Raw genomic sequence first — 24,275 nt, 5'->3', positions numbered from 1 at the left:
CACGGGGGGTTACGATGTAAGGACGCCTTGCGGCTGGCGCATGCATTTGTAACCAGTCGAATTCTATATTCAACTCTATACCTCCACCTGCGGAAGCAAGACGAGCACTCACTCGAAGTAATCCTCCGTAAATTTATTAAGCGTGCTCTGGACCTCCCTGTGAACACCTCCAAAGAGCGCCACCTGGGGCTGGGAATGGTGAACACATTTCGGGAGCTCCAGGAAGCCCACTTGACCAACCAACACACACGTCTCTCGAAGACATCGTCGGGTCGCCGCCTCCTTGCCCGACTGCACATCCAACACACCACTCTTACGGAAGAGCGCGTACGTATTCCATCCCAGTGGAGATGCGTCCTCCACGTGCGCCCTCTTACCGCGAACATGAACCGTGAGGACCAGAATGGCCGGCGCATGGCGCGGGCGATAGCCCTGGCCCGCCACTATGGATCGAAACCCGGCGTATTCTACGTGGATGCCTCCGGCCCCCACCATGGGGGATGGTACACGGCCGCAGTCATCCACCAATCCAAAACAGTGAACGGCCTTAATTTCCGAGCCCGTGACATAACACACGCAGAGGAGGTCGCCATTGCGTTGGCTGCATCTGACTCCAATTAAAAAAAATTGGAGGCTTATCAAGGTTAAGCCCAGTGGATGCGAAGCATGTCCTTAGCGTTTGGAGGCATCTTGACCGCATACACGCCCGGCGCAAAGACGCTGGCGCGGTTGCGGGCACAGACTGACGCGACGGCGGGCGCGCGCCGCCTCATCCCTGGCGTGACGTCACATATCATGTGATGCAGCGATGGTGGCGCGTCGCGCGCGACGGCGCGAACCGAAGTGTCGAGGCCTCCGCCGCGCGACGTCCGACAGCGCGATATGAGGCCCCATCTGCAGCCGGTGTGACGTCATCACGTGACGTCACATCATGTGATCTCACTTCAAGGTCAATGGTGGCCACCTCCGGGAGGCGACCGACGGCGCGATATGAGGCCCCATCTGCAGCCGGTGTGACGTCATCACGTGACGTCATGTCACGTGACCTACTTGAAGGTCACTTGAAGGTCAATGGTGGCCACCGCCGGGCGTCTCGCGAAGACCCGAAACCTACGTTAATATGTTTCGCATGAAACAATTACTTCCGACTCACGACGGGCATGTCGGAACGTCGAGCAGAGCTCGGTACCGTATCTAGCCTACCGCATTCTCCAAAACAGCGTCTACACCCGGGACCTCGCTCACCGGCGTATCGTTTGGGCTCCTGCTCACATGGGCCTTGAGGGAAATGAGGCAGCTGACGCCGCCGCCCGCCTGCTCTCTCACCGGACATTCCCCTCCGACAGCGACGATCAGGAACTCGAATTCACTCCCGCTTACTCCTTCAAAGACATTGTTTTATTTTATCAATCTGGCCACGGTCTTTAACCCCGCCCGTGTAAAAGTCTCTCGAAGGCGGAGGAGGGGCTTATGCTTCGCCTGTATAATAATACTTTGCTGTGCCCGGCAGCTCTCAAAGATTTCGACCCTTCTTTCTCGGGCAGCTGTTCGCACTGTGCGGAGAAGTTCTCGGTTATCTACCACATGGTGTGGGCCTGCCCCTCCAACCCTGCTATCCCCCTGACCTCCACCCAACCCGGGAGGACTGGGAGGCGACCCTGCTCGGCTGTTCTGACCTGTAGGCTCAACGGGACTTGGTCGCGCGAGCCCGGGCGGCGGCCGACGCCATTGGGGTCCCGTACTAGGGACCACCTCCACCTCGTACTTGTAAGAGCTCGCCCCCTCTGGGTCCGCTCATGCATAACCTCCAGTAGTGTATGTGTACGTAAATGTTTTCCATCACCATCACCCTCCGCTCGAGAGAAAAAATGGTATATAGGTCAGCCAGCGGTGGCTTTATTTTGCAGTCCCAGAGGATATGATCGTAGATGGCAGGTTGGCCGCAGTGTTTGCTGTTCGGGTTGTATAGATCCGGATAAGTGTGCGCGAGGAGTGATGTAGTGCGTATGGATCCCGTCTGCTGGCGACGTCACGTAACCTCTTGTTTTTTAGTCAGGGTTTTGTCCGGAGGAGAAAAAGAGTTAAGTTCTTCAACAATTTGTTGCAGTCATTTAACCCTCGCCCTGTTATGTGCACATTGGACACTACTAGTCAGGTGGCGCTTTTTTAGGTAATTATTTACGGGTCCTAGTGGACAAGTGTTTTTGCGTTTGGAAGCGGTTGAATGTCAATGAACACGAAGGCTGCCAGAGCACGGCACAAGAAGCAAGAATGAAAGTTGATGAAAACAATATCCATAGTACAAACGGTGACCTGGTGTACTTTATATGATGTCAAAATCTCTTGCACATTACCTCCCGTAGCTTGAGAGACAGCCGACGGAGTAGCGGTGGTCATAATTTACGTTTACTCTAACATTTTTGTTCGCTAGCACTAGATGGGTCAGAACAGAAAAAAACGTTTGTGTCCAGATGAAGCTCGGAGCAGCTCCGAAGCTCGGAGCAGAGCTGAAGCAGAGCCGCGAAGGCAGTATAACTTTGCCAAACTATATCCGGAAAGAGATGAAGGGCGACAAACGCGAAAGACAAGAGGAGAATGGTGAAGCCGCCAGAGTAACGTGCAGAATACAGGGAGAACAATTGGCTGCAGAACCAGCCGAACAGAGAGAATGTCGATTCGAATCGGAACGAACCACTCAGGCGGCTCATCGCAAAGGGAATGCCGAGGAACATACGGGAGGATTATTTCGCTGCAAACCAAATATTAGAGCTTTTAAAAACTAAACAAAAATGAACATATCTAAACAAGAGCAAACGTACTAGCGCACCTAAACTGCCTTTATTTTAAGCAGGAAATTGGTGGCGAATTCTATTATGAAAAATTCTGCGGAAAGCCACGACGATCGACCACTCGCAGAGTTCATATCAAGCTCGAATAGAACAAAGGCGCAGAACAAGGAAGAAGGCGTGCAAACAGGCGCTATGTGACTTTTTGTGCTGCACACTGCTTCAACGCTTGTGAGGTCTTTCTCCTGTTTTATGCTTTGTGCAGTCATCATTCAAGAGACTGGTGAAAAACAATGGTAGAAGTGGGATCCATAATCGTAGCGTACATACGAAGGCAAATGTCAAGCTAGCCGTGCATGTTGTTGGGGTGACCGCTGTATTGAAGTGTGTGAGATAATTTTTTATTGGTGCTGTTGGTAGGTTGCTTTATTGCTTTCGCTTTCTTATAGCAATTTTTTCTTCAGCGACTGAGATTAGGGCCGTCGCTACGTCGATCGTGTAACGCAGAGAACAAATGAATTGGTGATCTCTTCGTTTCAGACTGAAAAACAAAAAACTTCAAGAGTACTTTATGTGCTAAATGGGTGATGAACAAATAGCCCTTTTTTGAACACTACACACCATTTAGCGATGTGCCGTTTCTCATTTTCAAGGAACTTCACCTTCATCTATCATAGTAACCAGACTACTGCGGTTTCAGCGCGTTCTATCATGATGGAAACAAACGCGGATAGAGCAGAGCCTAGGCACTCCGCTGCTCGCATTTCTTTTAAGCACGTTTTTACTTCGGTGGTAGCAAAAAAGAGCTAGAGTTGTTCGCGATGCATTACAGGACGACTCTAACGTCTTTTTCTCACAACCCAGGTAAAAGCGCCATCAAAACAAATTCAAACAGTGGAGCACGTAGGCGCCGCGCTGCTCGCGTTTCTTTCCAATGTGACAGTACATAAGTTATTCCATTGCTCTCTAATGCCACCAGTGGCTCGGCCAACGTCCGAAGAGAACTTCAGCGAAGTTCATATAGATAACAACACAGCCAGAGTGTTGCTGGGTGCAGATGCAGATAATACCGCCCACCACTTCCGCCCACACCACCACTCAGTCTGAGAAATATACCGGTTTTGCAAGGAAAAGCCTGGACACAACCTATTCTACAAAGGACTGCCTGAAAGTCATTTTGAAATTCGTGTATACATTTTTCTATCACAAGCAATAATTTCTCTATTTAGTTCCCCATTCGCAAGCAGAATGTACCAGTATTTCGCGCACAATCATTTTAAACAAAAAAATTCCCCAGGAATCGAAATGAATTTTGATGACATCTATTTAAGTCGTTCAAGAACCGTGGCTTCGTAGAGTATTGTGGCGGAGTTAAAAAGGAAGCAAGCTTTGAATCAATGATTTTAACCGCATGCACGCGCTGAAGAGTACCCAGTTTCTAAAAAGTGTTAACTGACAAAATGTGTTCAGTAACGACCTGAGTCTAGCACTCGAATAATTCACTTGGCTACAAATGTATTCTTTAATTATACAAGACCTCTTACTTTAATCAAGGCTATTAGTCAATGTTATCATATTGTTGAATGTTGAATGCAATTGAGTTCAAGGGGCACAGATATATTTCTCGTATTAGACCGTCAATCTCTCGCGCAATATTTTTTGGTGTTCTTTTAATGAAAAGGACTGAAGATAAACAAATACAAACGCTTGTTTTATTTGCGTGTTGCAGGAGCTAATTTACCTTATCCTCAAGGGCCAGGAAACGAATATAACTGAGAACAGCGCACGCAGTGCTTTTCAACAGTATGGACAATATTGGGTGAAAGGCAAGGACGACGTACTGCTTTTCCTGCTCATGTATGTACCGTTCAGGGGAGACACCTCGATTACTGCAAGTTCAGAAGCACGTAACAACATCGTTTTTTTTTCCTTTCAGACCAGATGTGTTTGCACCAGAAGACAACAAGTTATTTTACGGTACGTAAAAGCTAAGAATATTTCATCGAATTCTTCCTCAATCTGAAACAAGGGTCAATATCAGGAATTTAGTTGAAACCGTTCTCTATGCATCTGAATAGAAGAGACAAAAGAGTTTGAATACGGCACCCGCAATGAGAAATACAAAGTGACATTGTAGAGAGATTAATATAGAAAGTATAAAATTTATTACCTGCGAAGAAGATCCCATTATAGAAGAAAAATATTTTGGTTCGGACAGGCTTGCGATAGGAGCAGATGGCTCACTCCGGCCTCTTTTCGGCTGGTCCAGGGCCACCGCGGAGAAAACCGAAAACAGGTTCGGTCCATATCAGCGCAAGACGCTTCGCTAATGCTTGTTATCGAAGTCAGTCGTTGATAAGCGAACAATGGAAACGTCACAGCTTGGCACGCAATGCGAAAATGCGGAAGTCAGTGATTTACGTTATTTTTTTTGTAGAGAATAAATATATACTTCACGCCAAATATTCTGTAAGCACCATTTTTGCACTCAGTGATTCCTTTAGAGTAGCTCAGTTTATGCAAAAAGTATTAAAAAATTGTATGCCTTATTAATGACTCCAATGCTGCCTTCGCCACTCTGCTCGACATAAAAGTGCAACTGAAAATGAAACAGAGATAGAAGGTTGTTAAGGTCTGGAGCTAAAATGCATTTGAAACCAAACTGTAGAATCTAATTAGAAGAGCTGCATAACAACTTTTGAGTAAGTGGAAAGCAGATGTCAGGATCGGGTTGCCGAACTGATATTTATTTTTACGAATGCCGATGAATTTAGGGTAGCTGAATGGATGGTGTTCTTGGCAATATAATCAAAACGTGCTTAAAGTAAGTAGGGGGCAGACGAGCTCGGCACGACTCTTTCATGGTCGTCCAAGAGACAAATGATCTGACAAAAACACGAAAGCTCACAAGCCTGGAGCTATATCTATAGAGCAGGAGTGGCACAATTTTCAAGACCAATATTTTCCCCCATGGTTAGCGACATAAGAGAATACAGTGTGAAGAGTAGCGAGCGTTCCTGAACAAGGAAAGACTCACAGCCGCGAATACTAGAATAAGCATAAGAAAAACTTATTTGCGCGCACTAAGATAGAAACAGGAGAATGCCTTTATCGAACGAACTATCATAGTATTTTATGAAAACCATAACCATCAGATACTTTTAAATGGTGGTCATCAAAATGTAACAGCAGGTAGCACCGAAATGTGGTTGTTTCTGAAGGTTTAGTAGTCAAAAATCGCGAAATATTGGCCACTCTGACAGCCATCCACCGTAAAAAAAAAATTCGCTGCGGTCAGAATTCGCAAACGAAAACAAAACCTTTATGTAAAGCAGCCAGCTCCACCCTCCTGGCCCCCGCCCCCCTCCCCCTGGACATGAAAACTATGCACTAAAAAACAGGTCGGATTAGTACTGAAGATCAAATAATCTTTTTCGGGTGTCAGTAAACATTTTTTTTTCACCTGTTTAGGAGTGGGGCACTGTCCATCACATGAAACGAAGATAAACGGCATGTCTTCGCCTGCACGTTTGTGTTTGTATATGTGCGTAGTCGCTCCGCAGCGTGATTGTACACACAAGTACATTTATACATCATTTGCACTGAACAACCTGCACACTTTCCCTGCTTTAAAACATGTAAGCGTTAGTTGAACGCCAGCATTCAGCTTATGGAAGTAAATAGCATGCCAGCATTTGTGACCTTTATTGGAATGCCTTTAGAGAAAGATAACTCCGAAGATATAAAACGTTGCAGTTTTTATATAGAGGAAAAACACTAAAGACACAGTGGTCACCTGTTTGGGAAAAGTGAGGCAGGGACAAAGGATGCTCTAATATAACAATCAGATTTCCTTTATACTCCTCCGAACATGTAGCGCACCAGATGAAATCTGGCCTTTTAATTTATCCTCTTACTCTCCCTTGGTAATCTTTTTACTGCCACCTGATCTTGCCTGCAAAGCACATGGTTGGCACAGTGCTCCAAAATGACCGTCTTCAATATTGAAGATTACCTCCTAAATGGCGCATTGAAGTGTTCAAGTCGCTACAGCTAAGTGCCGCCTCGTTTTTCAAGAACGGGAACGCGCCGTGCGAAGTTCTGACCAGTGCAGGCTCGCAGTGACTCCGTTTTTCCTAAATCCTGATCCTGCATTGCATACTAGAACGCGTTCAACTGCAGGAAAACTATCGGCTCTACTGAGTAACCCGCAATCGGCATGTACGCGCTGCTGCTAGCAGCATGATTTTAACATAGTTAACGTATCAGTTGGCAGTATTTCAAAATTAGCATTTAGAAACTGAATTTTTTTATTTCCCTTGAAAATGCGTCCTTCTTATAAAGTTTTCTTTTCGCATACTCTATGATGAGTGTGAACGACATAGAGCCTGTATTATTTAATAATGACTTATTTCATTTTCTAAATATTGCTACTAAATTGACGTTGTGCTTTGTGACAGCCGATTGTTTAATGAGTGCTTTGGTAGGAAAAAAATTACATTAAAAGATTCAGGACAACAGTGATGGCAAAATTTTGGTGGTTTTTTGAAGGAAAAAAGGGTGGCGTGCCTTTCAATGACAGTTTGTTGTATTCAAATGTTCCTTTTTTGCATCAATGACATTTGGCGGCTGAAATATTCAAAGACAGATGACAGCCACATAAGAAATGTGCGAATCCAGTTCTTCGTATGTAACCGGTCAGTGCGTTCGTGGGCACGTCCTCACGCCCATGATACGTACATTGCATCCACCGCATGTATACAGGCTCTCACCTTCCGGCTACGTGCGGTGTCTGAGAGTCGTTGCAAAGCGCTTGAGACGTCTCAAGGCCACGCGCCCCGCTCGGTGACACCAATGATTGCACGAAGCAAAAGGAAGGATGCACACAGGGTGTGGTCCTCCACACTCTGTGTATTGCGGGACACATGCAGAGTGTGGTCATGCGATCACGGAATGGGGCCATGCGTGGGCGCCGTTAGACATGCGCATCACATGTAAAATGTACAACCCATTGGTCAAGAAATGCTTTCCTGCCTAGCACAGCTTCTAAAGTTGCTGAGTGCGATACTGCTCGCATCGAGGAAAAAAAAAAACATTACACTGGCACAGTGGTTTCCTTTATAGACGCTTTACAGCGCCGCATCATGGTGGCTGCTATCTTTGGTCCCGTTATCACGCCGCCATTGCACACCTCCTGACTGCTTGGCGTGAGAAGTCAGGACCATTGCTTTTGCTTTATTTTGTTTTTTTAGGTTTCCGTGAATTAATAGTTTCATTCGCAGGTAATATAGCCGCAAAACAAGCGCGTAGAAATAAAAATACGCGTAGGCTATTTGCTTTCACGTATTGCTACGTATTACTCCACCGATGGCAGAGCGGCAACGCTCACGGAGATAGCCAAAAGGCACTCCACGCGTTGGTTGACTCCGCCCACCGTACGGGGATAATGCAAAAAAAGGCGAGGGCCAGACATTAATCTGATTTAATTAGGGAAATCGGCCACAAAGGGCAAAAAGTAGAGGTTTCTGAGAATGCTCGGAACGTGTAGATTGAGTTCCCGCGGGAGAAAGATGAGTTCAGATTCCTCTTCACTGCATCTTTAAAGACAGGAAAAGCTTACCGGACGATCAGATAATAAATTCTACAATTCTGTTAAAGCTATGGCATTTGCGGCCGATGATTATGTGGTGCATTTACTCAGACTCAGCATTTACTCAGTTTTTATCCCAATCTGAGGTTTCCTACAGCGGTGGGAACTTGGGGCGGCTTCATAGCTGGGCGCGGGGGGGGGGGGGGGGGGGGGGATGGTAAATAGAACTGTGTAGGGTGGTTCTGGAGTGCAGCTAGCTTCCCCACTTCGTCTTTGAGTGGAGTTTGGCCGGCTTTTTATATATTATTTATTTACTTATTTTTTTTATTTTTACATGCTGCAGCCGCTATTGGGGCTATTGCAGGAGTGGGGTCAACAATTTGTAAAAATGGCTATGTACCACACACACACACACACACACACACACACACAAAGATTACATCTAACATGGTTGAATACATAGCGCGAACAATGGGATAGGCAGTAACTAATTAATTGAAACAATGGATAATGAATACAACACAAAGAAAATATCATATGGCTTGGAAAGCTGTTAAAAATGACTTTCTTTGCTATGGTAAAATGCTGCGGTAAAAGAACTGGTGCATTCTGTCGTCACGTAGTGGGGACTGCAGTCCGGTGAACAGGATAACAGCGAGAATCGCTTTGAAACGAAACTCTTTATTCGGACTGACTTGCGCCCGCAAAGAACTGAATCACTCGGCGGCGGCGTAGCAACAAGCGTGCTCGGCGGTCGTCGAACAGAATGCCCACCGCTGTCGGCTGTGCTCTTTTTAAAGCTGATAGCGAATATTCGAGACAAAGCATGGAAAGTTACTAGAACATTCTGGCGCAAAGTAGAATCGACTCTTTCTGGATGCGATCAATCGAGATAAATCTTGGCGCGTCTTGAGTCACAAACGAAGGGATAAAGCGGCGTGTCGGTAGCCTTGAAGCACGAACAAACAAACACTACAAACAAACGCTACAAAGATTCGCAGCATTACTCCTCTCTCAAAGAAGCATCGACTCGATGCTTTAGGATATAATGCGGCTATAAACGATGAAAAGCAGATTGTGCAAAAATAAACACCGAATCTGGAAACACGGCGTCCTTTATCCTCCATGATAGGGCTTTAGGCGTACGACATGGACTACTTCGGGTCGTACGCGGCGTCGCTGGGATGCAGTCATTTGGTCAGGGACGACTTCTTGTCCAATTCCCCTAGCCGACGAAAAACCTTGTACGGGCCGAAATAGCGGCGCAAAAGCTTTTCACTCAATCCTCGGCGGTGAATGGCCGTCCAAACCCAGACTCGGTCTCCTGGCTTGTATTCCGCGTTGCGTCTTCGTAGGTTGTAGCGTCTGGCGTCGTTCTGCTGCTGGTCTTTGATCCTTAATCGGGCAAGTCTTCGGGCTTCTTCTCCGCGTTGAAGGTAGGCGGCGACGTCGATGTTATCTTCCTCGGTAACGCTCGGCAGCATGGCGTCCAGCGCGGTGGGGGCCTCTCTGCCATGGACTAGACCAAAAAGGAGTCATCTGGGTGGTCTCCTGCACTGCGGTGCTGCAGGTGAAGACTACGTAAGGTAAGATGACGTCCCAGGTCTTGTGTTTCGCATCGACATACATGGCGAGCATATCGCCGATGGTTTTGATGAGGCGCTTGGTCAGTCCGTTGGTCTGCGGGTAGTATGTAGTTGTTCGTCGGTGGCTGGTTTGGCTGCAATGGAGGATGGCTTGCGTCAGTTCCGCCTTGAATGCTGTTCCTCTGTCAGTGAAGAGCACATCGGAGGCGCCGTGTCGGAGAAGAATGTTCTCAACGAAACATTTGGCGACTTCTGCTGATGTTCCGTTCGGTAGTGCTTTTTCCTCGGCGTGGCGGGGCAGGTAGTCAGTCGCTATAATGGTCCACTTATTTCCAGATGTCGATTTCAGGAAAGGGCCAAGTACGTCCAAGCCGATCTGCTGAAAGGGCCTTGAGGGGTTTCAATGGGGTTCAGAAATCCTGCTGGTCGGGTTGGAGGGGTCTTTCGTCGCTGACAATCTCGGCAGGTTTTCACATAATATACGACATCGGCAGACAGTCGGGGCCAGTAATGTCTTGAATGCGGCGGAGGGTGCGAGAAAACCCGAGATGTCCAGCTGCCGGCTCATCGTGTGAAGCCTGAAGAAATTCTTCCCGGACATTTACAGGTACAACAAAGAGTTAGGCTGTCTTGTTCGCTGCAAAGTTCTCCTTAACCTGGAAATCGTTCTGTGAACAGAACGAATACAATCCTCGCTTGAACGAGGCGGGGGTGAAGAAACCTTGTTGTTCAAGTATTCGATGAGGCATTTCAGGTCGTGGTCGGAGCGTTTCTGTTGTGCAAAAAAGCTGGAGCTGATGGGTCCCAGGAAGGCGTCCTCATCGTCGTCCGGCGGCGGTGCATCTACAGGGGCTCGTAACAGGCAGTCGGCGTCAGAGTGCTTGCATCCGAACTTGTAAACGACGGTTACATCAAACTCCTGGAGCCGCAGGCTCCATCGAGCAAGGCGGCCGGAGGGGTCCTTCAAACTGGCGAGACAGCACAGTGCGTGGTGATCGCTGACCAACTTGAACGGTCGTCCGTACAGGTAAGGCCGGAATTTCGACGTAGCCCAGATGATGGCAAGGCACTCTTTCTCAGTTGTCGAATAATTAGCTTCGGCTTTGGACAGGAAACGGCTAGCGTACGCGATGACCTTCTCTACTCCGTCAATTTTCTGAACGAGGACAGCGCCTAGGCCCACACTACTTACGTCAGTATGAATATCAGTCTCGGCGTTTTCATCGAAGTGCGCGAGGATCGGTGGGTACTGTAAACGACGCTAAAGTTCCTTGAAGGCTTCCACTTGCGGCGCTTCCCATTTAAATGGAACGTCTGCCTTTTTCAGGTGGATCAGTGGCTCGGGGATGCGCGAAAAGTTCTTCAAAAATCGTTAGTAGTACGCGCACAGACCGAGGAATCTGCGCACAGCTTTCTTATCGGCCGGTGGCGGGAACATTGCGATAGCAGCTGTTTTCCGCGGGTCTGGCCGCATTCCCTCCTTGCTAACGATGTGGCCTAGAAATAGCCGCTCTTCATAGGCAAAGCGGCCCTTCTCTGCTTTTAAAGTTAGGTCGGACGATTTGATTGCATCTAGTAATGTTGGAAGCCTTTTTAGGTGTTCCTCAAATTCGACGCGAACACAACGACGTCATTCAAATATACCAGACAAATCTGCCACTTCAGACCTGCCAGCACTGTATCCATTACTCGCTGAAATGTGGCTGGTGCGGAACAGAGACCAAATGGCATCACCTTCAACTCGAAGAGGCCATCTGGAGTGATGAATGCGGTCTTCTCGCGATCTGTTTTATCGACCTCAATTTGCCAGTAGCCGTTCTTGAATTCCATCAATGAGAAATACCTGGCGTTGGAGAGCCGGTCCAGTGTGTCGTCGATGCGAGGGAGGTGGTAGACGTCCTTGTTTGTGATGTTGTTCAATCATAGTGATGGTTCAACAGCGCAAACACACACAGACCAAGAAGGAGACAAGACACACACAGTCTTGTCTTGTCTTCTTCTTGGTCTGTGTGTGTTTGCGCTGTTGAACCATCACTATGAATCTACACCAACTAGCCCAATCTGCAGTTCTTCTACAGTTGTTCAATCGCCGGTAATCAACGCAGAATCGAAGTGCACCGTCTTTCTTTCTCACCAGAACAACAGGTGCCGCTCAGGGGCTCTTTGAAGGCTGAATAACGTCGTCGCGCAGCATTTCTTCCACTTGGTCCCGGATGGCTTGTCCAAGATCACTTCGCGGTAACATTGCCGTAGCACTACGAAGGTCGCGGGATAGGTACGTCCCTTGAGAGTCACTCGCGCCGTGCATCGTCGTGATTGCGTAATAGGTGGCCCCCTGCGGTGCGAATTTGCGGGCCGTCCCAAGCGGTCGTTGCTTTCCTCAGCTGCGCAGCGAATGGTCCATTGATATTCGAATAATCGGCTCCTGTGTCGACTAGAGCGGTGACTTTCCGGCCGGCGATAACGACTTCTGAGTCGGATGTCCTGGCTGTGGAGTTGCACGTCGTCCTCGGCGTCGGGTCACGGCTTCGTTGGGTAAGTGAATCATGGGTGGGGCGTGTGGTCGAAGCTTTTCTTGACGGCGGCGTCGTTTTGAAGGTGGTTCGCGTCGTAGTCAAGGTTGTCGTATGCGGCGTCGGCGTAGTGGTTGCGGCGTCTTCATACGACGTGGTCGCTGGAGGATCTTCGTCGTTTCCTCGGCAAGCAACCCGACCTCCACAGGCTCCTTTGTTTAGTTTCCCCTACCGGGGCAAGTGGACCTTCCTCGGACAGCCGCGGCGTAGGTGCGGCTCGGGGATGCAAAACGTGCGGTGGACGGCGACGGGGAGCGGGAAAAACGGCTTGACAGCACGTATTCCCCTCTTCGCAGGTAGTCATCGATTTCCCGTGGTCGCTGGCCGGGGAGCGGTCGTGGGGCATCGATGGCGAAACCTCGCAGGCCGATGCGTCTGTACGGGCAGGGCGAAGCATGTGCCCGGCATGGTCACAATGGAAACAGACTGGGCGGTTGTCGGAAGTCCTCCACTGGTCGCATTTCCTAGTTCCGTTGCTTCGCTCGTAAGGTGGGCGGGCGGGAGCAAGGAGTCGTCGTTCCTGTAGATCTGGTGACTGTCGAAGTGGGCTTGGCCGGTGTCATCGAGGCGCAGGACGGCGTAGTGCGGCGGCGTAGTTCTTGGCTTCAACTTCCGTTGGTGTCGTCTGTGACGGGGAGCCAAGTGCATGCTGCACTTCTTCAGGGATGATGTCCATGAGCGACGCCACCTGAGTCTGCTGCCTCTGTTGCATTGGGGATGGCAGCAGACGACGAAGTTCTTCGCGAAAAATTTCGCGTATCAAATCTTGCAGCTTATCTCGCTTGCAAGGGTATCTGCTGGGTGGCTTGCCGTCAGCACTTGAAGTGGGGTTCTGGCGTCAAGGTTCTTTTAAATGGTGGAAGCTTCAACTAGAAACTCGGCGACGGTTTTTGGAGGGTCTCGGATCAAACCAGTGAACAGTTCCTTCTTTACGCCACGCTTTACAAAGTTGAGCTTCTTTTCCTCAGTCATGTCAGGGTTGGAGCGCCTGAAAAGGCGTTCATTTCTCCCACATATACAGTCACGGTCTCGTTTGGAAGCTGAATTCGTGACTGGAGCAGAAGCTCCGCTCTTTCCTTACGTACGACGCTAGTGAACGTGCCCACTAACTGCTTCTTGAAGGTCGCTCAGGCCGTGAGGGAAGATTTGTGGATTTCAAACCACGTTCTCGCAGTGGCATCCAATGCAAAATAAACGTTTCGTAGCTTGGTGCTGTCGTCCCAGGCGTTCAGCGCTGCCACACGGTCGTACATGTCCAGCCAGGCTTCTACATCCTCGTGGGGTTCTCCACGGAAGGACGGGGGCTCACGGGGCTGGCGAAGCACTACGGGCGTTGGCTGTGCACCAGATTCCCTTGTGAGGGGCATAGCTGGATAGCAGGTCAGCACCTCCACCTTGTGTCACGTAGTGGTGATTGCAGTCCGATGAACAGGAGAAGAGCGAGAATCGCTTCTAAACGAAACTTTATTTGGGCTGACTTGAGCTCGCAAAGAACGTAATCACTCGAACGCGGCGTAGCAACAAGCGTGCTCGGAGGTCGTCGAACAGAATGCCCGCCGCTGCCGGCCGTGCTCTTTTTAAAGCTGATAGCGAACATTCGAGATAAAGCTTGGAAAAATACTAGAATAATCTGGCGCAAAGTAGAACACGCTCCGCCTGGATGCGGTCAGTCGAGATAAATCTAGGCGCGTCTTGCGAGACAAACGAAACGATAAAGCGGCGTGTCGGCAGCCTTGAAACATGAACGAACAAACACTACAAACAAACGCTACAAAGATTCGCGGCACTGTGTTCCTTCGTTACTAAAAGTGTTGCCGTCAGGTGCATTTTCTGAGAGTACAAATTATGAACTAAAAAAACTTTTGCCTTCATCTGTTTGACCTGACGTTGTGTTACAGTTTTTGGTATAATTGATTGCGTGTTCTGTCTCGTCGTTCCTTTTCATGGTCATATATTCTTGGAGTTTCATCGCCTACATGGCTTGATATACATTTGCTGTGGACGTGGTTTAGTAGATTCAGCGTTTTTAAGCATGAAATGCTTTTAGCCCCCGTTGTCGGCAGTGTGGTGACGTCACGCCGAGACCGAGAGCCATCATCCGGGCACTGAAATTCAGTCATCCGGGCACTGAAATCAAGATATCCGGGCACTGAAATCCAGTCATCCGGGCACTGAAATCCAGTCATCCGGGCACTGAATTCCAGTCATCCGGGCTCTGAAACGAGAACATCCGGGCACCGTACGAGACTTAGCGAGATTTAACGAGACTCCGTAAGCCCTCCTACGCGACCGGCATGCAAGCGCTGGTTGGTCTCCAAACGAGACAAAAAATAACTGCTGCCAGTGCCTTCTCAATGTTTATCAAGATATCAGTGGAGCTGTGGGTTTGATAACGCACGGAATTATAATTTCCGATTTCTAATAACGCGTGCAAAAACCACATAAATTGCATGTTGCACTTCGTTGTCGTACGTGATCCGGGGGAGAAGCGCTGCGTTCAAAGAGCAAGGCATCGTGCCGAACGGGTGGTGGCGTTCCTCCCTTCCTTTACGGTGCGGTTCGGGTGTCCACCGAGATGGCAGAGAATTACTGCGCCATTTCCTTTCCTCAAAAAACCTTGCGTTCAAAGGGCAAGGCATCGTGCCGAACGGGTGGTGGCGTTCCTCCCTTCCTTTACGGTGCGGTTCGGGTGTCCACCGGGATGGCAGAGAATTACTTTGCCATTCCTTTCCTCAAAAAACCTTGCGTTCAAATGACAAGGCATCGCGCTGAACGGGTGGTGGCGTTCCTCCCTTCCTGTACGGTGCGGTTCGGGTGTCCACCGAGATGACATTAGGCCCGTAAACATTTCATGCTTACTCTACTCTCGTTTACGGGAGAGGCAGAGATTTTTGTAGTTAACTGTCAAGTGTGATGTGTTCAACGTTTTATTGCTGTCTTACTTTTCTGTTGCTTTCTGTTATTAGTTCGTAAAGCGCCGCATGCCACTTTCCGCTACCGGCTAGGCGCTGCCATACCAGCCCAATGAGTCTTCGGAAGGCCTGAATTTCTAAAATGTCTTTGCACTGCAGAATAAACTGTTTGATTGATGGATTGATCGAATAGAAGAGGCCGCGCTATACCAGCGAAACGTTCTAGTGTTCAATAGTACGAGGAAAAAAGCTGTGTTTGAAATTATTAGTACGGGCGAAGCATGCCTTAATATTAAGGCTATGATGATTCCCAGTTGATCTGGGAATAACAGGGGTAAGATAGACTTTAGATGTGACATGATAAAGTGAATTGACCATGGATTGCAAGAACTTCAGTTAATCCACCTAACGGCGCACGGACAAAGGGGTTAGATTCAAAGCGGGCAAGGCACAAGAACGTGAAAAATAGTTATCATATCGATGACGTATGAACCTAATGGCTTGCCTTTAGATGGTGTCGATTTGATCAATTTCACATTGTTTATGCTAGTATTATTAAAAATTATTTATTTGAAAAATGACATTGTAGAAATACAAGCCTGCCCAAGCCAACAATGGGTTTGTGGGGCAGTGCTCGGTAGAATGGAGCAAGCCAGAGAACGGCACAGTCAATCAATACTGCACAAGAATCAGAATAAAACTATGGAAAGGCAGTAAGAAAAGACGGGGAAAAAAAGAAAAGAAACAAAATTGCACATACAAATCAAAGATAGCAGATTTCACTTTTTTCCGAGTGCTGAAAGGTAAAACATTACCTGGCAGGTCGTTCAACCCATCTGGTACATCAAAGGCACGGACACGTTTACCATATCTTGTCCGTACTCTGTGCAAGATAAGGTGGTCGCGTGGACGTAATGCTCTGGCGGGGACATACGGGAGGCAGAACTCATTGTTCCATATATACATAAGGATTAGTTTCTTTGAATAGCCTGAACGAAGGCATGTGCGAGCACGAAAAAAGACTTATTTTAGTATTGTGCACACCATACATAAGAGGAATATGAGGATTTCTGATGGGAGACACGTATTCAATTACGGGACGAAATAAGGATTTGTACATTAATACCTTAGTTTCCTTTGTTGCATTAGTTAACGTTCTTCTCAAATACCCAAGTGTTTTTTGTGCTTTTTACAAATGAAATTAATATGTTTCGCCCAGGACATGTTAGTGGTGAATATAACACCGATATACTTATATTCAAAAGTCCTTTGCGGTGATCTTCAAAATTTCACCAGCGCTGCGACTAGGAACAGGAACAGAGAAGGAAGAACAAGGACAAGCGCTACTAACAACTGAAAGTTTATTTGAAAAAACACAGATTATATGCACAAAACTGACAACCCAAAGCGCCTGCGCTTCCCGCATTAAGCACGCAAAAGGAAGTTAAGAATCTAGATACAAAATTTCACACTCATGTAAGTTTACAGATGGTGTGCTGACGCACGTGTCGCTGTTCTTGTGGATGTGATAGGCTTCACACAACTCCCTAGTCAGCTGATCTGGATGTCTGAATTTAATCTTAGACCGGTTAAGCAGTGGAAAGCATGCTTTTTTATTAGACACACCGGGTTTGTTCAGATGACAATCTCTGTAATGAAGGGACAGATTTGATGAAGGAGCACCATTCAAAGAGGTTTTATGCTGACGTAAGCGTGTATTTATGCATTTCCCGGTTTGCCCAATGTAATTCTTGCCACATTTAAAAGGTATGTCATTTACCACTCCCTCTGCACATGGCACTAAGGGTGATTCATGATCTACCTGGCATGCATTTTTTCTTTTGCATCTTATTTGCTTCTGTTCCCGGGCTCTTTTGTCAACAATGGCACAAACCTTGCCTAGTTTATTAGGGACCGAAAATAGCACTTTAACCCCATATTTAGTGCCAACCTGCTTTAGCCTATGGGATAACTGATGAATGTAGGGTATTACCGCATACTTCGTTTTAAAATGCGGCAAGAATTACATTGGGAAAACCGGGAAATGCATAAATACACGCTTACGTCAGCATAAAACCTCTTTGAATGGTGCTCCTTCATCAAATCTGTCCCTTCATTACAGAGCTTGTCATCTGAACAAACCCGGTTTGTCTAATAAAAAAGCATGCTTTCCACTGCTTAACAGGGCTAAGATTAAATTCAGACATCCAGATCAGCTGACTAGGGAGTTGTGTGAAGCCTATCACATTCATAAGAACAGCGACACGTGCGTTAGCACACCATCTGTAAACTTACATGAGTGCGAAATTTTGTATCTAGATTCTTAACTTTCTTTTGCGTGCTTTTTGCGAGAAGTGCAGGCGCTTTGGGTTGTCAGTTGTGTGCATATAATCTGTGTTTTTCAGAATAAACTTTTAGTTGTTAGTAGCCCTTGTCCTTGTCCTTCCTTCTCTGTTCCTGTTCCTAGTCGCAGCGCTGGTGAAATTTTTAAGATGTACCAACTAGCTCAAACCACGATTTTGCAGTGAGGAGTTATTGAAGTCATAATTAAACCGTGAAGGGGCCGTGCAGTTAGTGAAAGACATCATTACAGCTTTAGTAAATTTTATTTTCATTTGCCATGTATTACACCAGGTGCAAAAACTAGTAAATGAGGCGTTTAGTTGCAATTGATCATCTGGTTTGTTAATTACTTGACACAATACACAGTCAACCGTATAGAGGCGTATTTGTGAGGTGGCATGGCGAGGTAAGTCGCTGATGTATATTAGGAATAATAAAGGGCCAACCACTGACCCCTGAGGAACGACAGATGATACATCGACAGGACAGAAATTAGTAGAATTATAGGAAAAAAATTGTGAGCGGCGGTAAAGAAAAGCAGCAATCGAACTAACCAAGCAAGGATTTTTTAGAATGTCATTTTGCTTGCACAGGAGGTTACAATGCAGTACAGTTTCCAAAGCTTTGGAGAAATCTATAAATATGGCGTACCCTTGGGCTCCAATATCGAGGGTGGAGGAAAGGTCGTGCCCAAATTCAATTAGTTGTGTTACTGTACTGAAACTTTGTCTAAAGCTATGCTGAAACTTTGAGAATACATTGTTGTTAAATTCTAGAAGTTCTATTATATGTTTGTGGATAATATGTTCCTCTATTTTATACGAATGCGACGTCAATGAGGTTCGTCTGTAATTATAGAAAAGCTATTTGTTACCGGATTTTAAGAATGGAAGCACTTTCGCTATTTTCCAAGGCGATGGTACCACACCAGAGGTTAGCGACGCACGGAAGGTGATGGTTGCATTCTATAATGAATAGCGAACAGGAATTGAGTTTGGTATACCATCGGGCCCTGTACACTTTTTGCGTCCAATTTCAGTATCAGGTTAAGCACACGCTCTTCACTAATTATGATGTCACCAATAGACCTCTCCCTGATGTAAACAGTGTGACATCAAAAAGGTGTGCCCCGATGGGCAAAATCGTCGACTTTCGGTTCTGAACCGGCTTTTCTGGTGCCGAGCGCTCCCCCACCACCTTTGTTCCCCGATTCGAAACGCCTCGCAGCCTTTCTTCTCTCGGTGTGAGCCTTCTCGGTACGGCGCATGTTTTGCCCATCGGACCAGAAACACGTGCGCTGATGACGTAGGTCGGGAGAGGTCTATTGAATTTGACACGTCAGGAGGATTGAAGGCCGGAACTGCGTGGGTTTCAGAATAAAACAAATATTGGAAGTAGGCATTGAAGGCGTTCGATATTTTTCTGGATCATTGGTGGCTTCGTTACGGATGACAAAAGACTAAGAAGCCAACTGTTTTGGTAAAACAGATTGCCAGAATTTGCGAAGATGGCTTTTAAGAAGACTACCCTACTGGCAGTTGAAAAAACGTTCTTTCGCCAGATTAGTTAGTTGTCAAAGTTCGTCCTTTGCTTTGTTGAACTTGACAATGCTGACGGGATCGTTTAAGCATTTTGTGCGCCTCAGGCGGCGGCAAAGGCGCGAGGCAGGCAGGATGTCACGAGACATCCAAGGGGTCTTGGGATTTTTATTTTTTGTTTCGAAAGGAAGAAAATGCTGCATGCAGTTTTTAACGATGTTTTCAAAGTAGCAGACTAAAATGTCGATGTCCCCGCTGTGGCTAAGCGTGAGAAATCGTTCGAAGGCATCAGCAAGACAGCCAGTGATAGCAAGGTCTTCGGCACGATTGAAGTCAGGAAATACGAGGTCTGTTAGAAAAGTATCCGACCTTTGGCCGTAGAAAAAAAACTTGCATAACTGGAGCGTTGCAAACCTAGTCACCCTCAAAGTAGTCTACTTGGGACTCCACACACTTCTCCTAGTGGTGCTGCCATTGTGGGAAGTATTCCGAAAAGGCCCCTTTCGGAATGGAGTTTAGCTCAGCTGTCGTTGCAGCCATAATGTTTTTCCTTGTCTGAAATCGCGCTCCTTTCAATGGCCTTTTGATTTTGGGAACTATCGAGAAATCGCTGGGGCCATATCAGGACAGTAAGGACTCTGTTGAACTACAGGAGTCTGGTTTTTCGCCAAAAAATCTGAATCGAGTGCGAGGAATGTGCAGGAGCATTGTAGCGATGGTAGCGCCAATTTCCTGTTGACCTCAGCTCTGGGTTCTTGCGCCGCACAGCATCACGTAGGCAACGGAGGACATCCCTGTAGTACTCTTTGGTCATTGTTTGACCCTGTGGAGTGCGTACTCGTGGTCTGCCACACAGAGGGTGTCAAAGAAAGCAGTCAGCATCACTTTCACATTGCTGCGCACTTGGCGGGCCTTCTTAAGTCTTGGTGACGTGCAATGCTTCCACTGTGACGACTGGGATCTGGTTTCCGGGTCGTACCTGTACACCCAAGACTCGTCACCTGTGATTATGATGTTGATGAAGTCGGGGTCACTGTTTGCGGAATCCAGCATGTCCTGTGAGACTTCAACACGAAGCTGCTTTTGCTCCACCGTGAGCAGCTTCGGCACGAATTTCGCCGCAACTCTCTCCATGGCCAAATCTTCGGTGATAATAGAATGTGCGGAGAAATTGCTGATGTCCACCTCTTCCTCAATTTTTCGGATAGTCACGTGACGGTCCCGCATCACCATCGCGTTCAGTTCGGCAATGACCTGGTCATTTTGTCATGTTGATGGCTGACTGGAGCGTGGCTCGTTCTCCACCGATGTGCGGCCATCTTTAAATCAATTGTACCACTGCTTAATCTGTGTGCTGCTCATAGCATCCTCACCGAATGCAGTCTGAATATTTCGAATGGTTTCCACTTGGCTATCGTCCAGTTTATGGCAAAATTTGATGCAGTAGCACTGCTCCTTTCACTCCGGCATTTTCCTTGCAAGAAAAAACCGACGAGAGCACTGCGCAATGCCTCACTCAAATGCTGCGTCTCAGCGACTGACGCTATCGGCAGGCGGGAAAAAATTCGTACATGCGCATGAAGGTTCAATGTCACCTGATGCAAGCGCGCTTGTTTCATATCCATCAGGTGTTCGCAAAAAAAAATAAAGTCGGATACTTTTCTAACAGACCTCGTATAGTGAAAGTGCAACGTGGTACAGAAACAGAACAGTCAAACGAAGCAACTACCGCCCTATGGTCTGAATGCCCTCTACGACGTCGCATTCACAACCAGCACCACAAAAACTGGATCCTACAAAAATCAAGTGAAGAAGCGAAGCATCCCTTGAAGCTTCGTCAACTATTTGTTTCAGTGCGAAGAACAAGGAAACGTTTATGGGCTCACTGCAGATACTGCCTTCGCGAGAAGAAAAAGAAAGTGTGGGCCAATGAATGCCTGGAGCGCTGAAATTGCCCATAAAAATTATATTGTCCAAGTTGAACCTTTCGTGGTTATGTTCCGGGAAGATTAGCAGATTGGAAACGAACGGAGTGGATGAGGGAAGAATTGGGAGATGATGACATTCTAGCATAAATAATGCAAAAACTTTCAAGGGCATGTAATCTAAGTTCAACCACATCGGTTACCGAGGTGCATTACATGCGATGGGAAGTGAAGCACGAGGTGAAACAGAGGCTGTTGGGCGGATGAGATAACCAATTTTGCAAAGATAACGCGGCCGAAGCTGGGACAATGCAGCAGCAATTGGTCAGTGGGAAACAGTTTTTCTTTTTGTTTCTAACATTTTTTAATGACAGTGATCATGATGAAACGCTACGCAGACGCACTCGGAGCGTGCAAGAGGTGGTTTGGAGAAATTGGCGTCAACTTAGGATTGCTTGTTGCACATGATGGCAAGAAAGTTTGCACGAAGCGTGAGGCACGTGCTGGATACTACAGATGTTCTTCTGATCGGGGGAAAAACTGAACATGGCGGCCGAGAGCATCACGCTGCCCTCGGAAACTATGCGTGATCGGAGCTATGATGCGTCCTATAAAGAGCGCGCGGTGTTATATGCATCCATCCCGAATAATCGCACGCGTGTTTTTCTGTCCGCTATGGCGTCCTAGTCACGGAAGCCATAGAGTCACCTTTTGTCCAAACCATATGCAATTGGTCACAGAAAAAGGCAGCAGGAATAAATTGAGCCGTAAGTTAGGTCTGTACATGCGGCATTGCTGGTGACGTTGTAGCCACTCTTTACGTACGCACACATGCATTTGGCCCCATGAATCTCCCCGCTATTTCTGTATAGCTCCAGACTGTCATTCTAAATAGCATTCTCACCCGCATAGGCAGTAACCGTTCTTTCTAATAGAATGGTATTCCACAATTTCTCTACAATAAAAAATCCTGACTGCCAAGCGAAACAATAGCGCCAATCTTCCCCGACCACAAACCATCGAGAAACCACCCCCACTGCGAACGAAAAACGAGACAAAAAGCGAATAATTAAGGCGGACTCAAGGCGGTTAAGCCGAAGCATAGTAGCTGCAGAAAGCAGAGCTAACAGCACAAAACATATTGAATATTGCTTCTGACTAGCAGTGGGTGCACAATGCAATCCATTTACTGCACTTTCAATGCAGTCTAAGATCCACACGTGGCTTCACTGAGCCATGCTTAATTTCGCGTTCCACCCACTCTAAACCTCCTAGCGAAGATCTTGGCACGTTGATTAACAAAGGTCGCTGTTGTGACTTTCGTGGCCACGGCCTAGTGCAAGTCCTGACCGAAGAGCGTCCCTTAGGATGACCCTTATACACTGCTCCCAGCAAGAAAACAACGCTTAAATACCTCTTGGCAGTTTCCCTAGAGCTTCAGCCTCCACACTGGGAGGTCAGCCACAATCTAAACACTATAGCACCAATGGCCACTGAGGGCCTTTGCATCGCGCCTTTTTCGAATTTCTTAAATTGAAAAGAGGCACATAGCGCAGGACGGCCGAACGAAAGTTAGCAAATTAGGGACGCGCCACGATGGTTTTGTGATTAATACGCTCGGCTACGGTGCCAGACTTCCTGGATTCGAAACCTGCCGCGGCGGCCGCGTTTCGAATCCGGGTACTCCGGCTCAGTAGCCTAATGCCCTAAGTACAGAGCCTACACGGTGGCCTCGTTTTGATGGAGGCGAAACGCAGGCGCCCCTGCGCTCCGCGATGTCAGTGCACAGAGGTGGAAGGTCACACTCCCAAAACTTTATTTTAGAATCAGCAGCCAGGGTGCATTTAAATTGCAAAAATTGGGTGAATTTATTTTCGGCGGAGATATTTCGCAAAAATTACGATAAAACATCCAGTTAGCGCAGCAATGGTAATTAATTACTGCAAATATCAATTGAGAAAAGCTTAGACACTTCTGTAGCTGGATGTGTGACCTGTACAATGCGCAAGTATGAATGCAATATAATGAATATTCAGAAATTAATCTTTGAAAAACTGGGCAGAGTAAAAAATATGCAATTTCACCACGTTTATTTCAAGAATAAGCTGTAAATAAAAATCTGCTCAGTAGATTTTACTTCCTGTGGTTCATTGAACACATATTTATATACGAAAATATTGGCCAATATATCATTTCAAAATATTCATTCGGAAAAAGTTACCCATTTTTTGTAAGATGACGTGGGGTAAAATCTTGTTTTTAAGAAAGATGTAAATAAAGATTTGAAAACGTGTGAAAAACATGAAAAACAATATAAACGGGTGCAAAATGCCCCAGGCTCATAGGAGTAGCCCGCTTGAGATGCAGTTGTCCCCGTTTGTTCGTGTCGCTGCCTGTTTTTTCTTCCTTGCCCGTTTTGTCTCTCGGTTGATTTTCGTAGAGCCTTCTGCATACGCTGGCAATTTCTGGCAATTCAAGCTCTTGTCGTGTAGTACCCTGGTTCAGTACCGGCCTTCCTCAGGATGTCAGGGTGCTTACACTCCCATTATTGAAGTGTGCCACAGCATCATACAAGGCGAACGGTATTGTAGGGAAGCTTACATCCGGTTCCTTGGGAGCCCGCAAGCACTACACAGTTAGGACCGGTCACCGCACTTCTTTGACGGGTGCAGAACTCACCGCTCTTCGTGTCGCCATTGAATACATCAGTCAGCAGCGCCCTCAGCGGTGGTCTATTTTCACCGATTCGAAAGCTGCCCTCCAAGACTTACAAGCTGCTCTTCGCCGTGGAGCCTATGAACAACTGGTTGCAGAAATTCGACAGCTACATCACTCTGCCATCAACAAAGGGCATGACATTACCTGCCAATGGCTACCGGGGCACAGCGGCATAGCAGGTAATCACCGCGCGGATGAGGTCGCGCGAACTGCTCACGATGACGGCGATTTTGTGTCGATCCCCATTTCGAGATCGGATGCAGCGAGCAGGCTTCGCGCACTTGCGCGGGACATCACGCTTGCC

This window comes from Amblyomma mixtum, chromosome 9, assembly GCF_055824585.1.
Source record: "Amblyomma mixtum isolate Tamu chromosome 9, ASM5582458v1, whole genome shotgun sequence".
NCBI lineage: Eukaryota > Metazoa > Arthropoda > Arachnida > Ixodida > Ixodidae > Amblyomma > Amblyomma mixtum.
This window is presented reverse-complemented; position numbering follows the sequence as displayed.